The following is a 22,953-nucleotide window of genomic DNA, read 5'->3' on the forward strand; positions in this document are numbered from 1 at the left end:
AATAAAGAATGTCCAGCTTGCCTTCTTGCTATCGCGGATGACGCGACGGCATCGCGCACGGAGCTGCTTATAGCGGATACAGTTGGCCAAAGTAGGATGGTGACGGAAAATGCGAAGAGCACGTCGCCGCTCACGTATTGCGTCACGGCATGCCTCGTTCCACCAAGGAACTGGGGGGTGCCGGGGCAATTCGGAGGTGCGTGGTATTGAACGTTCCGCAGCTGTAAGAATAACTTCGGTAATATGTGTGACCTCATCGTCGACGCTGGGAAAGCGACGGTCATCGAATGTCGCTAGAGACGAAAAAAGTGTCCAATCGGCTTGGGCAAATTTCCAGCGTCGCGAGCGCATATATGGCAGTGGAGGCTGCAGTCTAAGGACACATGGAAAGTGGTCACTCGAGTGTGTATCATCAAGGGCGAACCATTCGAAGCGCCGAGCTAGCGGAACAGTACCGACCGCAAGGTCCAAATGAGATAAATTTGTCGTGGAGGCAGACAAAAATGTGGGGACCCCAGTGTTGAGGCAAACTAGATCCGCTTGGCGGAAGACGTCTAGCAATAGAGAGCCACGTGGACAAGGATGTGGAGATCCCCAAAGCGGGTGGTGGGCATTGAAGTCCCCAACCAGCAAATAGGGGGGTGGAAGCTGACCAAGAAGATGAAGGAGATCAGCTCGTGCCATTGGAGTGGATGATGGAATGTATACAGCACAAAGAGAGAACGTGTATCCAGAAAGGGAAAGACGGATGGCGACAGCTTGGAAGGAACTGTTTAAGGGGATTGGGTGATAATGGAGAGTATCATGGAGAAGAATCATGAGTCCTCCATGGGCTGGAGTGCCTTCAACAGACGGGAGGTCATATCGGACGGACTGAAAATGAGGGAGAACAAAGCGGTCATGGGGACGCAGCTTTGTTTCCTGAAGACAGAAGATGACCGGCGAGTAGGATCGTAAGAGGACCGACAATTCATCCCGATTGGCTCGAATGCCGCGGATATTCCAGTGGATAATGGACATAGGGTGAACAGAAAATGGAGGAATGTGACCAAAGGTGCTGTCAACTCAACGACTGCTCAGAGCTTGCGACCGACAGCATGGAATGGTATTCAGCCAAAGGCAGAAGATCCTGATCCATAGGTTAGTCAGGAGCAGCCCCTGCCACCAGCGATCGGCCGGTTGACCGGCCACCAGCAGTGCGCCTCGGCGACACAGAAGACGGCCGAGGGCGATTTCCGCCAGGTGGTGCTGTAGATGGGACACGCCTTGGCGGAGAAGAAGAGGAACTGGGTTTCTTTGTAGCCTTCTTGGAAGTATGATGTTTAGATGAAGGAGGAACCGATGGTTGTGAAGTTGCGGTACGTAAAAACTCTTCACGAGTATGCTCTTTTTTCGAAAACTTGGCGTCTGACTTTTGGGCTCGAGATTTAGCAGAACCCGATGAAGGGTGAGCCATAGAGTGGACAGGCGAAAGTGGTGAGGTTGAACGGGCGATCTTTGCGCTGGCCGATCTGACGACCGTGGTACTAAAGGTGAGGTCGCAAATCTGCATGGCCGCCTCCTTTGTTGGCCGAGGAGAAGCAAGGACAGTGCTGTATTTTCCTGTCTGGGGCACGGTGGGCTGTCGACTGGCGAATAATTTTCGAGCAGCAAAGGTCGACACCTTTTCCTTCACTCTTATTTCCTGGATGAGCTTTTCGTCCTTAAAAACGGGGCAATCTCGAGAGGAAGCAGGGTGGTCACCCATACAGTTGATGCAGCGAGGGGATGGAGGTGGACAAGCACCCTCATGGGCATCCTTGCCACACGTAACACATTTGGCCAGATTGGAACAGGACTGGCTGGTGTGATTGAACCGCTGACATCGATAGCAACGCGTAGGGTTTGGGACGTAAGGGCGAACGGAAATTATCTCATAGCCTGCTTTGATTTTCGATGGGAGTTGAACTTTGTAAAATGTCAAGAAGACAGTGCGGGTTGGAATGATGTTCGTGTCAACCCGTTTCATAACTCTATGAACTGCCGTTACGCCCTGGTCAGACAGATAGTGCCGAATTTCTTCGTCAGACAATCCATCGAGGGAGCGTGTATAAACGACTCCACGAGAGGAATTTAAGGTACGGTGCGGTTCCACCCGGACAGGGAAGGTGTGGAGCAGAGAAGTACGCAGCAATTTTTGTGCCTGGAGGGCACTGACTGTTTCTAACAACAGGGTGCCATTCCGTAATCTGGAACAAGACTTTACAGGACCTGCAATTGCGTCGACACCTTTCTGAATAATGAAAGGGTTGACCGTGGAGAAGTCGTGACCTTCATCAGACCGAGAAACAACAAGGAACTGTGGCAACGATGGAAGAATCGTCTGTGGCTGAGACTCAGTATACTTACGTTTGTGAGCAGACATAGTGGAAGGTGAGGAAACCATTGCGGAAGAATCCCCCATGATTACCAGCGTCTCCGATGGTGCGCTCCTCCCTTGTGGGGGCCCTCTCTGAGGGCACTCCCGCCTTAGGTGATTGTTCACACCTCCCGACAAACGGACGGAGGGACCAATCGGCACTTTCGGAAGGTATCAGCTCGGGTAATCACCCCTCCCTGGGCCTGGCCGTTACCAGGGGGTACGTACGTGTCCTACCTGTCTACCCGGGGTGGGGAATTACGCGTTATCCCGTCACCGGCTACGCACAAAAGGCGTGGGTCGGCCTTCAGACACGCACAAGGAGGAAGAAAGAGAAAGGGAAAGGAAAGAAGAGAGGTCTCAAACGCCGCAGCGGAGAAAAGGGAAAGAGAAGAGGTAAGGAAAAGAGAAGGACAAAGGAAGAAGAAGACATAAAAGCAAGGAAGGCGAAGAATGCAGTACATTTACGAGCGTCCGTCTCCGGACGTAGGCACAAACCATACTCCCAGATGGGGAGAAAGGGAAGGAAAGAGCCAGAGGTGAGGGGAGGAGGGGCGAAGATAGGGATGGGGAAGGATGCGGAAAGGGAAGGTATGCAGCCTGGAAAGGAAGGAAGGCCACATTAGCTCGGGGTCCCGTGCTCGCTACGCACGTATCCACAAAAGAGTTGTGGACCCCCTGGGGGGCATCGTGACCATGGAGGAGGTGAAGGTCTAGAGTCAGTTGGGCATTCAATAGCAGCATGGCCATGGGCAATGAGAATGTTTGACAGTAGAGGGAGATGGCATCAACAGTGATGAGCAGAGTGCCAGCTGGTAAAGAAAGAGGAGCTGTGGAGAGTCAGTATAGGAAATGATTGGTAAACTTGATATAGGAGGGTAGCTTATGGATAACTGGCTGATGGTTTTGATTCGGTAGCAATTATAGCTTTACTGTTTGCTACTCTCACTATTTTCACAGAATTTTCACCGATGTATTTTACTACTAATTTTGTAATAACTACCAACTTGTTTCACTAATGGTGTCATTTTCCAAAATTTCTGAGAATGTCATGTATTCTAGAATGGTATCCCATTTGAACAATAATAATATCCTCAGTAAATTACTGTTTTGATTTCAGTTGAGTTTACAGATTCACTTGACAAATTTTACAAGTGCTAGATAACAAAATAGCACCAGTTTGTATTTTCTGTCGCCTATCTAAGGCATTTGATTGTGGGTGTCACAATGTTCTCCTACATAAACTGAGGTTTTATGGGACTGATGGTATAGCAAACCAGTGGATTGTAATACCTAAGTAAAAGAAAGTGGTACGTTATACTTAATAATTCAACCAATGTAAAAAGGGGAGATTCTTCTGACTGGGAAAAACTAACTTATAGTGTTTCAGAAAGCTCAATCTAAGGTCCCCTACTGTTTCTCATATGAGTAAATGACCTTCCATCTAACATGCAACAAGCAAAATTAGTTCCTCCTATGGACTGAACTAGTACTGTAATCAATCTAAAACACACACACACACACACACACACACACACACACACACACACACACACACACAGTAATAGAAGAAATGGAAAATTATGTTCTTAAAAGTATTATTAAGTGGTTTTCTGCAAATTCTCAGTTTCAAAAAGACAGAACTTTTTCAGTTCTGCACATCTAAACATACTACACCAGTTATAAGTGTAACACATCATGAAGAAATAATGAGTCCATATTGATGAGAACGTAAACTGGGAAAAACACATTTCAGAACTCCTAAAATAATTTAGTGCAGTCAAATTTGTGCTATGAATCACTGCAAATCTTGGGGATGGCAAACCATTAAGTTGACATATTTTGTTTCTTTTCAGTTAATGATATCATATGGAACAATATTCTGGGATAATACAAGTTTAAGAAAGAAAGTGTTCTTTGATCAAAAACTTGCTTGTGAATAATGTGCAGTGGCCACCCACGATCATCTTGTTGACACCTTTGTAAGAGTGCATTTTTACTTTATGGATGCTCAATGCTGATGTTATCAGCGTCGTGGCATATTTTAGGAGGAATAAATATGAGTAAAATCACTAAAATTGTTGCACAAAGTGAGGATAAAACCTACAAAATGACACCCATGCACTCACTCCCAATCTCGCATTCACTAACATAATCATTCTATCTCACTTGCCGTAAGACAATGGAGAAAGCATGAAAGGTGCTATACCAAGGATTAAAACACAAGTAAAATGGCAGAGGAGCCAAAAAAATTGCACAGGCACAGGTGACTACCTATAAAAAATGTGGGTGATCCAGTCACCTTTCAACACATTAATGCAATCTCTCTAAAATCTTGGAAATAAATGTTGGACAAATTACAAAACTTTAAAAATCAAACAACATTCATTAGAAAGTCACTTACAATAGACAGCAGGTCTGTCAGCAAATCTTCTGCTACCTCTGATCTGAAAATAAAACAGTCCAATAAAATGTCACACACAGTGATCTACATGCCACAAGCACCACACATTGGAGGGTCCTCTCAGTGGAGCAAGAAGCAATGCCTTCATGCACTATTCAGCTGTGGACTATATGAAGATGAATAAGAGGGACCTCATCCCATCAACGTGGCTGGAAGGATACATGCCTTTACTAGAGGAAGCTTACTGATTCTCTCTTCCAGTCACTCATTCTCCCATCAATGTAAGACTCTCAACAGCGAGGCAAGAACATGCAGGGAGATGGCACACCAAACTAATTGAGGATTGTGACACATCTCCTTGGCTGCCACATCTGCCCTTTCTTTCCCCACAATATCCATGTGCTCTTGCACCCAGCAGAAAGACACCTCCTTCTCTAGCTGTTGTAGTTGGAGGAATGTGTCCTGGATTTTCTGGATTACTTTATCTGCTGGGTACAAGCATTGTAGGGAGTGAAGGGCACTCAGAGAATTGGAACAGACAAGGAATTTAGTGCTCAAATCACATCTCATCTGCTCCAGTGCCCGCAAGATCGCATCTAATTCTGCGTCAAAGACAGCAAAGTCTTGAGGCAGGCGGACCTTGAGGCCACAACAGAAAACAACAGAGCAACCAACAGAGCCACCTATTTCAACCTACCCGTAAAGACAGCTGTAGAGTTGTGGTGCTCAGCTAAAATGTCCTTAAATAATATATTAAAAAGGTATGCAGGAGTGCAACATCTCCTGTAACCAGAGTGGCAGATGGTTAAAACCCTGGATTTATGGTTGTACTTGCTCCACACCAACTGATTCCAGCACGTGCTAATGGCCTTGTTGCTCATGGACAATTGATGAAAAGGCATTCCAGAGGCAGATGAGCTACAGTATGGTGCACAGGTGAATTCAGTGATGTGAGGAATTTTCATGCCTGACACACCAGGAGGAGTTGCCATTGAATTGTAAGTGGTGGTTCACCAGACTCAGCACAGAGACTGGGTATGGGGCTGCTCCTATAAACACCTGTGGCCAGCCAAACCCCCCCCCCCTCCCCCCCCCCCCCCCCACCTGGTGGATAGCGTCAACGATCTTCAGATACGAAGGGCCAGCTGAACTGTATACTCCCCATCCACAGTCTAGCAGCGAATGCACGAAAGACCTATAAAACTGGAGCAGACATGCCCTGTCCGCTCCCCAAGACCTGTAGCTATGGCCTTTTATGATATTCAGTGCTTAAAGAACCACTTCGAAAGGAAAGACTGTATGAAGTTGGGGAGGTGGACACGAAAGCACCATTGATGAAGTTGCTCTACAATACTATGTCTCCAAGTATGTCATATGCCTTACTGATGTCAAAGAAAATACCACGACAGTGATGGTGTCATAGGTAAGCCTGCTGAATAGCTGCATCCTACAAAGTCAGGTTTGTCGACAATGGACCAAAATCTCCGGAATCCACACCGAGAGCAGCAAAGGAGTTGCCTGGTTTCTAAAAACCAGACCAGATTAAGGTTAACCATTTGCTCCAGGCTCTTTCTGACACAGCTAGTTAAGGTGATACTCCGGTAATTACTCAGACAGTTGTGGTTCTTTTGTGCTTTGAGGAGAAAGATCAAAAACTCCTATCTTGAAGAGTTGGAAAAGTTGCCTATCTGCCATATCAAAATATGCAAAATATACTTTGACGCTGTTGGCAAATGTCGAAGCATGCATACTGAATTCGGCTGTGACCAGGTGCAGTACCACGAGGCTCAGACAATGCCGATTCCCATAAGGAGAAAGGGCAGTTGTAAGACTCAAAATTGTCAGATCTGAAGTCCAATTTGCCCCTCTCTACAGTCACACAGTAGCAGCGAAACGCTGGAGCCTGGCTGGTTTTCGCAGCTATTGCCACAAAATGCACTATTATCACCTGGGCGTTGTTTGGACACACTCCTGTTTCAGTACTGCTACTGTTGATAAACAGCTGTGCTTACCATAAATCCTCCTGATGGCTTCCCATACCTTTGTGGAACACGTGAAATGGTTGATGGAGTCCAGAAATGCTTGCCTTGACCTTTCCCTGATCACCTTAATTATTGGGTGACCCTTGGCTCTTGTGACTCGAAAGGTTTTGAGGCTGTGTATTGTTGGGCAGTAATTAAACCATCAACGAGCTGCACATTTTCCCATATTGCTGGGTGGCACTCATCGGTCCACCAAGGTACAGGTTGCCTCTGAAGGTGACCTGAGGACTTTGGGATGGTTAAGTCAGAGGCATGATGCATCACTCGTGTGATGTAGTCCATCCATTCCTGGATGCTGTCACGGTGTTCAAAGGTCACCAGTTGGCTGAACAGTGTCCAGTTAGCCCTGCTGACCATCCATTTTGGTAGCTTCTGTTAAGGAATGCTCTGTCCAGTAGGTGGATCCACAATGGGAAGTGATGACTGGAATGCAGGACTTCAGTTGCTTCCCACTGAGCTGAGTCTGGAAGGGTGGGAGAGATGATTGGTTGGTTTAAAGGAGGGAGGGAAAGGACCAAACTGCGAGGTCATTGGTCCCTTGTTCCTGGTAAAATAATTACACAAAGGAAAGAAGAAAAGAAAGGAGATGTACAGCACAATGATAGGAGAATGGAAGAACCAGAAGACCGACAGAAGGACAACCAACACTACTATGGACAAAACAGGGAAAGAAAACCACAGAGAGAAGCAAGAAACAGGTAGAAGGGATAAAAACAAGAGAGCAGATGACCATAGCTGGCTGACCATGAGAATAAAAAGGAAAAGCCAGCCACTCTGCAACACATTAAAACATCCAGCCTAAAAACATTACAGTGGAGAACACAAAGGGACAAAGGACATGTGCAAAAACTTATATAGAATGATAAAAACCCACGGTCACGTATAAAACATGCAACTAAATTACCTGATGAGGCTTTGTCAGTTAAAATTAATGGCAACCAGGCTGGTAATTGAAGAGTCCGTCGCAGGGTACCCAAAAAAGGACAGCTCACCAAGATATGGGCCACTGTCAGCCAGGCACCGCACCGACAATGACGTGGGTCATCACAGCACAGGAAGTAGCCGTGTGTCATGCAAGCGTGGCCAATGCGGAGCGAACAGAGAACCACAAAGTCCCTTCGAGAGACCCGCGTGGATGTCCTCCACATGTTCGTAGTCTCCTTAATGGCACGAAGTTTGTTGTGCATACCGAGGTTATGCCATTTCATCTCCCAAAGCCACAAAACCTTGTGGCACAGTACTGAACACAGGTCAGTTGCAGAGAAGCCCATCTCCATAAGCAGTTTCCGCGTAGCCTGTTGGCAAGTTTGTTGCCCCGGATTCCGATATGGCTTGGGGTCCAGACAAACACCACTGAACGACTGGATCGTTCCAGGGCATAGACGGACTCCTGGACGGCCGCTAGCAAAGAATGATGAGGGTAGCACTGGTCAATAGCTTGTAGGCTGCTCAAGGAGTCAGTACACAGAAGAAATTACTCCCAAGGGTGTGCGGATGGATGTGCTCAGGAGCACGAGATATAGCCACCAGCACGGCAGTGAAAACACTGCAGCCATCGGGCAAGGAATGCTGTTCAATACATCCTCTATAGACATACGTGAATGCGATGTCATCACCAGCTATTGAGTCGTCGGTGTAAACCACTTCATGACCTTGGTACATGTCAAGAATCGAGAGGAAGTGGCAGCAGAGAGCTGCGTGGTTAACTGAGTCCTTATAGCCATGTGAAAGGTTCATGCGAAGCCACGGCCTAGGTGTACACCATGGAGGTGTAGGTGAATGGGCCTCAAGTATAGTTGGTAAGGGCAAGGACTCCAGTTCGGAAAGGAGGGATCGCACATGAACTGCAATTGGAAGCTCTGACCTGGGCGGCCGATGCGGGAGATGAACTGCTGTGGGTGCGAAAAGGAGACAGTAATTCGGATGTGCAGGAGAACTACGAACATATGCAACATAACTAGCCAGCATTCGTGCACGCCTAACCTGCAATGGAGGTACTCCGGCTTCCACCAGAATCATCCTGAAAGCTCCTGTTGCTAGGCGAATGCCACACTGGTGCACTGGGTCGAGTAAATGCCATGCTGAGGGTACCATCGAACCATAAACCAGACTCCCATAGTCAAGGCAGTATTGAACAAGGGCTCTGTAGAGCCACAGCAGCAAAGAGCAATCTGCACCCCAGTTGGTGTTGCTCAGGCAGGAGAGGGCATCAAGACGCTGCCAGCACTTCCGATTAAGCTGATGAAGGTGAGGAAGCCAAGTCAATTGGGCGTTAAAACCAGTCCTAAGAATTGACATGTCTCCACCACAGTGAGTGGATCATCATTAAGGTAAAGTTCTGGTTCCCGATGAACGGTATGACACCGACAGACATGCATAAAACACAACTGTGTGACTGGAAACCGTGGGCTAGAGCCCATGACTGCACCTTGTGGATGGCTCCCTGTAGGTGCCGCTCAGCAACACCAGTACTGGTGGAGCAGTATGAAATGCAGAAGTCACCTGCATACAGAGAAGATGGGACGGACGGCCCTACAGCTGCTGCTAGACCTTTAATGGCCACTAAAAATAAAGATACACTCAACACAGAGCCCTGCGGGACCCCATTCTAGTGGATATTGGGGGAACTATGGGAGGTACTAACTTGGGCATGGAAAGTAGAAGCGACAGGAAATTTTGGATAAAAATCGGAAGCAAGCCTCGGAGACCCCACTTGCGTAATGTGGCAAGGATACGATGTTGCCAGGTTGTCTCATGTGCTTTTCGTAAATCAAAAAAGATGACAACCAGGTGTTAGCATCTGGAAAAGGCTGTTCAGAAGCAGACTCAAGGGACACAAGATTATCAGTGGTAGAGCGACCCTTGTGGAAGCCACCCTGACATGGAGCCAGCAAGCCACGTGACTCCAGAACCCAACCTAACCACCGACACACCATACGTTCCAGCACCTTACGAAGAACGTTGGTGAGGCTGATGGGCCGATAGCTATCCACATCAAGAGAGTTTTTACCAGGTTTGAGTACCAGAATGACGGTGCTCTCCCACCATTGTCATGGAAAGATGCCATCGCACCAGATCTGGTTTAAGATGATGAGGAGGTGTCGCTTGTAGTCAGATGAGAGATGTTTAAACATCTGACTGTGAATCCAATCTGGCACAGGAGCAGTGTAGGGGCTATGTGCAAGGGCACTGATGAGCTCCCACTCTGTAAATGGGGTGTTATACAATTCACTGTGGTGTGTAGTGAACGAGAGGACTTTCCCATCCACCCGCCATTTGAGAGTGCGAAAGGCTGGGAGGTAATTCTCCAACACAGAGGCTCAAGCATAATGGTCAGCAATCTTGATTGCTTCAGTAGATAACATGCTATTTATGTTAACACCAGGAGCACCTGTTGGGGTCTGGTACCCAAAAACACGTTCAGTCCTTGCCCAGACTTGGGAAGGTGACTCATGGCACCCAATGGTTGAGACTTATCTCTCCCAACACTCCTGCTTCCATTGTTTGATAAGTTGGTGAATGCAGGTATGGAAGCATTTAAAGGCTATGAGGTGCTCCAGGGAAGGGTGCCACTTATGCCACTGTAGAGCTCACTGACACTCCTTAATTGCTTCAGTGACTTCCAGTGACCACGAAGGGACTGCCTTTCACCAGGGGCACCCTAAAGAGTGATGGATCACGTTTTCTGCCACAGAAAGGATTGTTGTAGTCACCTGCTCAACCATCACATCAATGTTTCCATGTAGGGGAGATTCAATGGTGACAGCAAAGGTGAAAGTTTCCCAGTCCACCTTGGTTAAAGCCCATCTGGGCCTGATGCTGGGGCAGTGACAGGAAGATGGGGAAAGTGGTCACTACCACACAGGTCATCATGTCCTCTCCAGTGGATAGATGGGAGGAGTTCTGGACTACAAATCGATAAATCAAAGGCCGAGTAACTACCATGAGCCACACTGAAGTGTGCGGCGGCCCCAGTATTTAAGAGGCAGAGGTTGAACTGAGACAATAAAGTTTCGACATCTCTGCCTCAGCCAGTAAGCACGGTGCCACCCCACAAGTGGTTGTGGGCATTAAAATCTCCCAAAAGGAGGAAATGTTTAGGGACTTAATCAATCAGTGCAGCAAATAACTTCAGGGCTACTGCACCATCTGGAGGAAGATATACATTGCAGACAGTTATTTCCTGTGCCGTCCTTATTCTGACAGCCACAGCTTCAAGAGGGGTTTGAAGAGGCACAGTTTCACTACAGACTGAGTTTAGGACATAAATGCAAACTCCACCTTACCCTTGATTATAGTCGCTACACAGACTGAGTTTAGGACATAAATGCAAACTCCACCTTACCCTCGATTATAGTCCCTACGGTTCCAAAATGTCCCTTATAGCCGCGGAGGGCAGGGATCCGCATTGCTGGGAACCACGTTTCCTGGAGCACAATGCAGAAAGCAGGTGTAGAGCTTAACAGCTGCCGTAGCTGAACCAGGCGGTGGAAAAACCACCGCATTTCCAGTGGAGGATAATGTCATCATGAGACTTTGAAGGCATGGAACATTCAATGAGGCAGTTTATGCCTCAGGGTCATCTGCTGTCACTGACTTATTGCCTGAGCAATCTATTTCCATTGTGTCTGAGGGTCTGGCGAGATCTATGTCCTCAGCAGACGTCAGAATCTCCACCTGATCTGCAGCTGCACAGCTTGTAGGTAGCAGTGGTGTGGGTGCCACCACAATTTCCTGGGTCTTGGGGATCTTCTTTCTAGATTTCTCTTGCTGCTCCTTGGGTTTCTCTGGCTGGGAGGACTTCACTGATTCAGTCTCTGGGATTGAGGATAAGCATGAAGCCCTACAGCCAGCTACTGTTGGGCTCTTCAGCCACTGGCAGGTATCATCTTTCCCACTACGAGAAACCTGGGAAGGGAGTGACCCAAGGGACCACCTTCTATCGACAAGAGCCGAAGAAGACCTACACTTCTCCAGCACAGAAGTCGGGACTGATATCCCTGATGGTTGGAGGGGTGTTGCTCCCAAAGTAGGTGGGGCAGGAGCAACAGGGATGGAAATGCCACCCACCATCAAGAGGGCAGGTGTAGTCTTCCGGCTCTGAGGGGTGACTGGGGTTGGCAGAGCTGATGGGGCTAGAACTGTTGTAGCAGTAGAGTAAGGCGATGTCACACGTATAGGATGTAGGCGTTCAAATTTCCTCTTAGCTTCAGTGTAGGTCCACAACTTCCCTTTCTTTCTGGAGAATCCTACAGTCAGGCGAGCAAGGCGAATGGTGCTCTCCGCAACTGACACAGATGGGCAGCAGGAAACATGGAGTATTGGGATATGATGAGCATCCGCAGTCTCGACATGTGACACTGAAAGTACAGCGTGAAGACATATGGCCGAACTTTCGGCATTTAAAGCACCACATTGGGGGAGGGATATAGGGCTTTACATCACAGTGGTAGACAACCACCTTGACCACATCAGATAATGTATCACCCTCGAAAGCCAAGATGAAGGCACCAGTGGCAACCTGATTATCCCTCGAACCCCAGTGGGCACGCCAAACAAAATGTACACCTCACCCCTCTAAATTGGCGAGCAGCTCATCGTGAGAATGCAAAAGAAGGTCACTGTGAAATATATCCTGGACCATATTTAAGCTCTTACGGGGCGTGACGGTTACAGAAACATCCCTCAGCTTGTCACGCCTGTGACTGGGCAGAGGATGCTGTTTTGATCAAGACCGACCCAGATCTCATTTTGGACAAGCACTGCACCTCCCCAAACTTGTCCTCTAAATGTTCAACAAAAACTGAGGCTTCATCATCATGAAAGATTCCCCATCAGCTCTCGAACATACAAGACATCAGGGCAAATAAGAGCAGCTGCCATCCTTAGCCTGACTTTCCACCCATGGTGTGGCCAGGGAGGGGAACGATTTTAGGGTTGTACTTCTGTGCGTTGAATTGGGGCCTTGAACGCTTAGAGACTACTGGTGTTTGACCACCAGCAAGAGATGATGTACTACACTTCATCGCCTGTCATCAGCTGATGCCACCCACTCCGACAGGGGCCCTCCCCACAGGTGCCAACCAGCCGCAGCAAAGGTCACCTGGCAGGTTGGCCATTGCTGGGAGTCCCAGTGCCCAAGGGTGGACCAGACTGAGCCTTTGGAGGAGCAGGGAGTTCTGCAACAGCTACCACAGCTTTGTCTGATGCTGTGGGAGGAGGTACAGGCTTAGAAGTAACTGCACCAGCACAAGTGCACTGACAAACACAGTTATTGGTATTGAGACTAGCAACATCCATTCGTGTAGCAGCATCACTTTTCTGAACCTGGCTGTTTAGCAACCAAAGCAAAGGAGGTACCAAACGTGGAGACCTGCATGGCCTCACCAAAGGGGATCCGTTTTGTTGTTTAGATCTCTTGTGTCTTCAGTTCTTCAAGTAAGACACAGCAGTCCCTACTCAAGACAGGGTGAACTCCAGAGCAGATCACACACATTGGGATTCCTTCAAAGGCAGCTTAAGCACATTTGCTACAAGTGGTTTCTCTCTCACATCCAAGAGTGGTATGCCCAAAGGGCTAGCATTTAAAGCAGCACTTTGGGTTCAGGATACAGGGCAATGCTGTTAAATGAAGAAAACCCACCTTAATATGCTCCAGGAGTTTCACGAAATTAAATGTGAGGATGAATGAGCTGGATTTGACCAGATCACCTTCCACCCGTTTAACAGTATTCTGCATGTGCCTTCTGGGACCCCCTCAACTTTCAAGTCTTCCTGGGGAAGTCCTCCGTCCTCCAGGTCCCTGCATGTCACACCACCTTTACTGTGGTTCAAGTAGGTATGGAGCTCAGTCTCAATTGCATATTCCCCAAAGATTATGGCCTTCTGCAAGTTTGTCACTTGTTAGAAGCTTGAGATTTCAGCCAACAGCCTCGCATTTTGCAACTGCTTAACAGATTTTAACATACCCACAATCCACATCAAACTCTTTTGAATGCAAAAAGGTGACACTTCTTCAAAGTTTTGCTCTTTTCTTTTAACTAATAACAATACATTCTGACTACCAGCATGTATTCTGTTACTATATATACTAGAATTCTGAAAAGTTCTGAGTCGGGAGAACTGGCTACAGAAGCCCACATGTTAGATTTAGTGTTGGTACCTTCCAGTGGCCACACTTTCCGCTATGAGAAGGATCCATCTCAGTCCCGTGAACAGCTAGGGAAATAAAAGTGCACTAGACAGACCCCTGCATGCCTAAGTAAGCCATATACAACAGAGGTGTGGCAGGTACTCCAGAGGTTGCCCACTAATGACTGTTCTAACTCAACAGCCACGCACTTCATCATCAGGCAGCACACCTCAACTTTGGGGATGTTTTTTATAGAGGTTTTTACCATACTTAAATCTGGTCTGTCAAGACCCCCATTCCCCGTGACAAGATACGTATTCCCTGTGATACACAATGTTCCACCGCAACACTGAACAGTGGCTGCTGAAACATACCCAGCGCTCACAGTGACAGTGGACTGGTGGTTCTTACTAGCCCCCAGATCAGGAATGCCGATGTCACCAAGCCCATATGCAGCAAACAAATTCTGAGCCCAAGGGCACATCTGTTTAATGAATTACGCCTTTTGACTACTGCTTCACAGTATATTTATTCCTTCCTAAAGTTTGATGCAAATAACTCACTGCAGTTCAGCAGGAACAATCATGTACACAATTAAAATACCAGAAAGACAAAAAGACAGTCATAACTCCACATTAAAGTTTCTTTACAAAACGAAATGCACAATGCTGCCATCATAATTTTTGGTCATTTACCAATGATGTGAAATGTCTATCAGACAGCAAAGTTAAATTTGAAAACAAACTGAAAAAGTCTCCTTGAAACCTTCCATTCTATAGAAGAATTTATAATTTTATGATGCAAAGCATGGGAATTATTAACTCAAAACAGTACTACAAAATTTGTAGATGGTCAGCATGTAGCCTTATTTATGTATGAATGTGTAATGTGAAAGTAAAATGACTTCTTCCTTATCATTACAATTAATCGTGCAAATGATCCAAGGAACCTGAAATATATAACTAAGGTGTTGGTCCACAAGAGCAGAGATTCTCTTTGTGGGGGCACAGCAACCAGCCACAACTAGGTGTCCTGCATGGTTAGGCTTAGGAACTTTCGAAAGCATGTAAAAGTAGGAGTGCAGGAATCAGTGAAGCATGGAGGGGAAGACTCAGGGGAGAGGTTCTGGGGCGGACCTACAAACATGAGGAGGAAATAGAGATCCTGCAGGATTTCAGGAGTGAGGTCACCATATCTGAAAAGTCACGGAGGGGAGGAGGGGGGTCCCTTCCACCAGATAATCCATGCCGTTCATAACCACAGTGGCTGAGCCTTTGTCAGCAGGTAAGATTACAATATTGGGATCAGTTTTTATGTGGTGGATTGCAATTCTTTCTGCAGATTTGAGGTTGGTTTCCATGTTCAACGATGCAAGGAATGATGAGGCAAGGTTCAATTATTGGAAAGTTTGGGAGCAGTGGGGATGAATCACAGTTAGATGGAGGAGTAAATTGAGTCAGGTGGAGTTCAGTATTAGTTTTAAATTGAGTCTGATTGGTAAGGTTGGTGGTGAAAAAGTGTTTACACTGTAGGGACTCGAAGAAGAAGAGGTCTTAAAAATGCCCAGCATGACTGAATTTTAGAGTAGGGCCTTTGGAAAAGACATACTTCTGTAGGACTGAGGCTTTTGGAGGACATGTTGATGACTTAACAACGCCTTGCACAAATACAAAGTAATCAGATTCTTTAAGTCTAGAACCATTACTAACTTAGTCTTGCAGATAGGCAAGCTCAAATCACCCCTACACCTTCAGTGACATACTTCTGTTTTATGATACATAAGTCTTTACAATCTCACAGATTGAAGCCCGGCCTTGCAACAAATAGGTCTGCATTTAAACCTTTGTAGAGATGTGACCATTCCCAAATTTCCACCTCAGTACATCTCGTGTCTCTTACACAATCTTTCACCTGAATATCTTACTGCTCGTCCTTGAAATACACACCTTTGAGCCAATCCTCAAGAACTTACAGGCTAGTAATTTAGCTAACATAAAGGTTTCCTTGGTTTAGTAAACAATACAATCCATGGGTTTATTCTTTGAAGTGTTACATCACATGTTACATAAATGCTGCATGCAATTTTGTGCATGTATTCAATTGAGTAGTATCAAACTGGTTTAGTTCTGTATTCAGTTTAATGCTGTGTACAGAGCAGACATCAAAAATACACTCTACTCTGTCCCACTTGTTCCTTATCATGTGCCTGGTTACAATGGGCTGTGCATCTGCCTCTGCCATGCAGAAACAGTACTCAGTCACCAAAGTAGTACTGGTTATTTTAGATGTTTTGTTATCCCTGTCAACACTTCAACACTTTTAAATCAGATATGACGCTAGACCAATTTGAGCAACATTTGTAGAATACACATGCAAAACTCCACTCAATAAAATATTTTGTTGGTAATGAGAAACAAACTGACATTTTCCACTGACACAGGCCACAGCATTACAAGTGATGAGCAAAATTTATTTGGTGTGAGTCTATCTAAATATTACATATGGGCCTAGTCAATTGCAAATATCTGCTGAAACATCAGAAGCACACTATCTGATTATTAAGAGACTTATCCAAAGTGTGTCTTTTGGATTATGCGGGAGTATGGCATGGCAAATATGATTGTAAACTAGGTGAGAAAAGTAGCACCTGTATGTGAAAGCCTAAGAATATTGCAACAGGAATTACTTCTCATTTCAGATTCATCATCCACTAGTGGCATGGTATCAGGGAGGGGAATTCCTCAAGTGAAAAGTGCAAAAGTTATCAATCAGGAAGTAATGTTGGTGTTTCGTTGGTTTAAAATAGTTTTATAGATAAAATCAGCTCACTGTACGGAAGAGGACTATGGAAAAAAAAAAGACACTTCAACAGACGGCTCTGACATTTGACTCAAAAGAGGAGAGGGTGTCTTTGCATTGAAAGAAAGGGATTGTGGCCATTTGATCATTTAGAGATGGAGCACAAGCTCAGATTATAAAAGAATGTGGAAGGAAATCAGCTGTGTTCTTTCAAAAGCAACCATCTTGGCATTTTACAAAACTTCGCTCAGTCTCTTTACATGGAATCAAAATCACAAAGATGTGGTCTTTAAGAATTTAGAGTTGTAAGAAGAATTTCTTTATCAGGTTACTTTCCATTAGGAAAGTGGGAGTACTCAGCAACTGTGATGTGATTCACCACACAACCATCCATCTTGCTGACATTTGGTGCCACCTACGAACTATTCAGTAAATAAGAGGAACAACATACCTGTCATGATATTTAAATATAGAGAAAAAAATAATACAAAGATAGAAACATTTAAATCAGATCAATTCTAATAGTTACATATAGCATGTGCCTCCTTGTGCCTCATAAATAAATTTAAAAAAAAAAAAAAGTTTTTACCCATCTGACATTACATATGTGTTTAAAGAATAAAACAACTGACTCACAAGGAGTGAACCTGGAAACTTTTTTATATTTTCAATGTTTACTGGCAAATGTGGAAATAGGTTGAACAGCAACGTAAAGAATTTTACCTAAGTTTTATTTTATGTAATTCCAATGCAAATTTGAAGTTTTTTACTCTTCTTTAAATGTTGGTATGTAATCTAATGTATATGCCACATAGGTTATTCCATGAGTTGTAACTTTTTATTGTATTGCCTGACCATGTACTTCTTGTATTTTTTAGCAATGATAATGGCTAGGCACTAGCCAAAATCTGCATTTGCCAAAAAAAGACCGACTGCTGTGCTCTATCATCATCATCATCATCATTTAAGACTGATTATGCCTTTCAGCGTTCAGTCTGGAGCATAGCCCCTCTTATACAGTTCCTCCATGATCCCCTATTCAGTGCTAACATTGGTGCCTCTTCTGATGTTAAACCTATTACTTCAAAATCATTCTTAACCGAATCCAGGTACCTTCTCCTCGGTCTACCCCGACTCCTCCTACCCTCTACTGCTGAATCCATGAGTCTCTTGGGTAACCTTGCTTCTCCCATGCGTGTAACATGACCCCACCATCTAAGCCTGTTTGCCCTGACTGCTACATCTATAGAGTTCATTCCCAGTTTTTTTTTTTTTTTTTTTTTTTTTTTTTTGATTTCCTCATTGTGTACACCCTCCTGCCATTGTTCCCATCTACTAGTACCTGCAATCATCCTAGCTACTTTCATATCCGTAACCTCAACCTTGTTGATAAGGTAACCTGAATCCACCCAGCTTTCGCTCCCATACAACAAAGTTGGCCGAAAGATTGAACGGTGCACAGATAACTTAGTCTTGGTACTGACTTCCTTCTTGCAGAAGAGAGTAGATCGTAGCTGAGCGCTCACTGCATTAGCTTTGCTACACCTCGCTTCCAGTTCTTTCACTATGTTGCCATCCTGTGAGAATATGCATCCTAAGTACTTGAACCCATCCACCTGTTCTAACTTTGTTCCTCCTATTTGGCACTCAATCTGTTTATATTTCTTTCCCACTGACATTACTTTCGTTTTGGAGATGCTAATCTTCATACCATAGTCCTTACATTTCTGATCTAGCTCTGAAATATTACTTTGCAAACTTTCAATCGAATCTGCCATCACAACTAAGTCATCCGCATATGCAAGACTGCTTATTTTGTGTTCACATATCTTAATCTCACCCAGCCAGTCTATTGTTTTCAACATATGATCCATAAATAATATGAACAACAGTGGAGACAGGTTGCAGCCTTGTCTTACCCCTGAAACTACTCTGAACCATGAACTCAATTTACCGTCAACTCTAACTGCTGCCTGACTATCCATGTAAAGACCTTTAATTGCTTGCAAAAGTTTGCCTCCTATTCCATAATATTGTAGAACAGACAATAACTTCCTCCTAGGAACCCGGTCATATGCCTTTTCTAGATCTATAAAGCATAGATACAATTCCCTGTTCCACTCATAAAACTTCTCCATTATTTGCCGTAAGCTAAAGATCTGGTCCTGACAACCTCTAAGAGGCCTAAACCCATACTGATTTTCATCCAACTGCTCCTCAACTAATACTCGCACTTTCCTTTCAACAATACCTGCGAAGATTTTACCCACAACGCTGATTAAAGAGATACCTCTGTAGTTGTTACAATCTTTTCTGTTTCCATGTTTAAAGATTGGTGTGATTACTGCTTTTGTCCAGTCTGATGGAACCTGTCCCGACTCCCAGGCCATTTCAATTATCCTGTGTAGCCATTTAAGACCTGACATTCCACTGTATTTGATGAGTTCCGACTTAATTTCATCCACCCCAGCCGCTTTATTGCACTGCAATCTATTGACCATTTTTTCCACTTCCTCAAATGTGATCCTATTTCCATCATCATTCCTATCCCATTCTACCTCGAAATCTGACACATTACTGATCGCATTTTCACCTGTGCTGTGCTCTATAATTTACGAAAAAAAATTCCTTTATATGGTTTGTGAATAAGTAAGAGCAAGACAGCAACATATGAAAGATTATTGTTATTGTAAGCATTTTTGAAGCTCTGGCTATCAGTGTAGTAGTTTTATGAGGAAGTTGTTAACCTGTTTAATATAAAATCAGTAATTATGTTTGCAGGTAACAGGACAATGGAAAGGTACAATCCGATGGCAATAAGGCTATCAGTGCGCACAAAATTAGTGTAGGAGGAGTTGGCTTTAACACTGATAAATGGGGTGCTTTGTACTAATGGTATAAACATTATGGAACAAAGATGAATGTGATGAGGTATTTAAAAATATTGGAACATAGGCTGCAGTTATTGGGCAGCAGGTGCACTGAAATCAGAAGCGTGTTCAGTAAAATTCTTTCCCGTGGCTCCTATTATTATATTCCACCATATACCCAATCTGAATATCAATTGTTGATCCTTATGCCACTTCTACTTCTGAGCTCCTTACCCAAAAATCTTTGTGAAAGACCCACATGCAAGAATAGTCTTATGCATCCTTATAATCCATGTAGACCTAGGAGACACTCAGCGAAGTGTCTGATCGAAGTGACTATAAATTGGAAATGCCTTTAAGGCCACTCCCTTCAGCCACTGCACCAAATGTCAACTTGATTAGTGTGGATAGTAACTATTTCTATATCCAGTATGGTGATGGTGCATTCTAACTCTTAAGAGACTATCATTTGTGAAATCAGATGTGCTGTAAATCAAATTTGCTGCCACTAGTTTTTCACATGGACTTTTAACATGAATCAACTTCCTTTCAGTATGAAAGAACACTTGCGATCAGTCCTCCTCTAACACAATTTTTAAATGTGAGAATGGGATTTCTCCCTCACTACACCTACTTCTAACCTTCCTTTGGTCCCACAGATTACCTAGACTCAAGTCTATGCCTACTTCTGCCCTGTTGCTAATTTGCCATCTCTTTCCATAAGCTCCCCTCCCCCTTGCCAGCCATCCTCCAATTACCACCATCCTAAAATCCGTTCAGTATTTCCCTGTTTCTTACTTTAATCCTATCTTTAGCATCAATGTAAACATTTTAGCAGCCTTCTAAGTCCTCTTCCATAATTCACAATGAACTTCCACACAGTTTTCTTAATGATTTATCCCCACTTTTCAAACTTGTAACCAATATACCAATTACCTATCTTGCACTTTTGGGTGATCTCAACATTCTGATCAGTGTGCTTAGTCATTGGGCCTACAATATTTCTGCTCTACAGTAAGTGGTTGTTCCTACTCAAAATCAGAATCGTTTGTACAATTATGAGTTTTCTTCTAGTACCTATCACAGATACATACATCAGGTTACATGTACTGCAGCAGCATGTGAGGCATTTCCCAACTTTGTTATGTACTTTACTATTCACTGGCAGTTCTCCTTATGTATACGAGCTCATACATAAATTTTTACATCACGTTCACTGTTATCGGTGACGTTTTTTATTTTCGAAACGAATTTTATTTCTGATTCTGTAGTACAAGCACCCCTACGAAACTCAAAAACAACAAAATACAGAGCCAAATTATTATTATTATTATGTACGCTTAGGATTTTTTGATGGAAATAGATCTCTAACAACCAAGCTATCAATTTCTGATGAAGTCAGGCTGCAAACAGGTCTTGTATTGGCACTTATGTTCGTAACGCCCATTCTGACAACTATGTGAAATATTCTACCAAATGTTCTGACGGCGCACTTCAAAGCCTGAAATATTCTACACGTTGGAACAATTACGAATTATCTAGTAATAAGCCACAAAACAGTTACTCCTCACCAGGCTGGGAAACAAAAAGCGGCATTTCTGTGTTAAAATCAAAACAAACTGCAGTCTCTCAGCTTTATCCGAAGCAAATCATACCTTGGCAATACAGCAACAAATTTATTTGTTATGATGGAGCAGTTTTACTTCTGAGAAATAAACTGTCAAACAATCCGTTCGTTTTCACATATTTTCTACTATTTCAGTGGCCTGGAGCTATTAATTCTTACACCTATGACATTTCACATAATGTAAACAAAGACCCAGGCTCGCAGACGATTTTGAATTTATGTTGGCAAAACCAAGCAAAGAGAACGATAGATCGAAATTGTGCTCAGATTAGATCAGGTCGTCTCCAACAGCCACAAAAACTTGCACACGCATCCTGCCATCAATGCTTCTGGTTTCTGCCAGTCAACCGGCCTGTGAAAATACCCTACTGCGGTACTGCCACAGTCGACTTTTTGCAAGACAAAGTCACGACAAGTAACAAAGCCGAGAAGGCGGCCTACTATCATGGAATACAAATTACGACTGTTTCGATTCGATCGTTCTCCGATGTGCAACGTCTGGGAAACTAATGCCCTAGACATATCTACTGAAGTAACAGTTAGTATCCCCGTTGTACGCACTCACTATCCTTGTACACCAGTCATCACAATAATAACACCTCCCTGCGATTCATCACAATATGGATTCGTAATGAATAAATTGAAATAAAAATAAATTTCCTCGAAAAACTTTAAAAAATGTCAGATCTTCCTCTTTTAGCAGTACCTCTTCTTATCATGTGCAGTCTACTTAAATTTCCTTTCCACAGAACTCGCTATATTAGAGAACGTCTATCTTCTACATCTATTTTTTTCTGTCACTATCACTATAGCTATTATTGGAACCCTTACTGTTATTATTATTATCAACGTTAGTGCTATTAGTGGCAGTAGCTGCAACAGTACAAGTATGGCCAGCATTAAATTTATTAGTTCATAGCCAGTATTATTTACTCACATTACCACTTTAGAAACTCAAATGATTTTGTTACTATTTGAAATATTAAAATTGTTATTTCTAAGGAACCTATAATAAAAGAGGTACTGTTTTGTGAAAATTTAGTCTGAAGGAAGAGAAGGACGTGAGATCAGATCAGATTAGATTAAATAAATAAATAAATAGAGGCCATAGGTCTGTATGTAAGAGCAAGTTTTCTTAATCATTTGTTATTATACAAATGACATTTAAAGATAGAGAGAGTGTATGAAACCACATTAAACTGTATAGACATATCGCATTCGTAAAATACTGTGTTTATCACAGAAAATGTGTGCTTGTTTTTAATTAAATAGCGTGACATATTTCGACAGCCTCATAAACACTACGTTCCAGAATGTGCAGGCAATCATCATTACAGTAACATGAAAATCTGCACTATGGCACCAGTTCCCAAGAGACACAGACACCCACAGAGCCATTAGAAGTAAGTGCTGGATTCTTCCCAAGAGATGACACAAAATGACATAATAGAAACATACATTTTTAAAGATTTTCAATGAAATTTATTTCTATTTTTATTTATGTATTTCCAATTTCGTGATTCCATAATGTGATGAATCAATAAGATATGGAATGAGTCAGATTTACATCACCATAAAGATATAAAAACAAATGTATAACAACAAAAGTGGAGCAAATTAGTGAGTATCTAAGTGAAGGTTCAGAAAAAATAATATTAATACAATCACTATCTTAAACAAT

The 22,953-nt window shown here is 43.9% G+C and overlaps 1 protein-coding gene across 5 annotated transcripts in view; it reads right to left on the minus strand.

Moving 5' to 3' along the window:
* LOC126187940 (uncharacterized) overlaps window positions 1-21,604 on the minus strand; it is a 257,980-nt gene extending 236,376 nt beyond the window's left edge. For 2 of the 5 annotated variants that reach the window (XM_049929306.1, XM_049929309.1), the window contains exon 1: window positions 21,301-21,601. The gene's annotated coding sequence lies outside the window, so the exon portion shown is untranslated. Of the gene's footprint in view, window positions 1-4,802; window positions 4,846-21,300 lie in introns of all 5 variants that reach the window. The other 3 variants (XM_049929307.1, XR_007537812.1, XM_049929308.1) reach the window with 3 other exon arrangements.
* Between the last annotated feature and the right edge of the window lie 1,349 nt (window positions 21,605-22,953).

The sequence above is a fragment of the Schistocerca cancellata genome, chromosome 5 (genome assembly GCF_023864275.1).
Source record: "Schistocerca cancellata isolate TAMUIC-IGC-003103 chromosome 5, iqSchCanc2.1, whole genome shotgun sequence".
Lineage (NCBI taxonomy): Eukaryota > Metazoa > Arthropoda > Insecta > Orthoptera > Acrididae > Schistocerca > Schistocerca cancellata.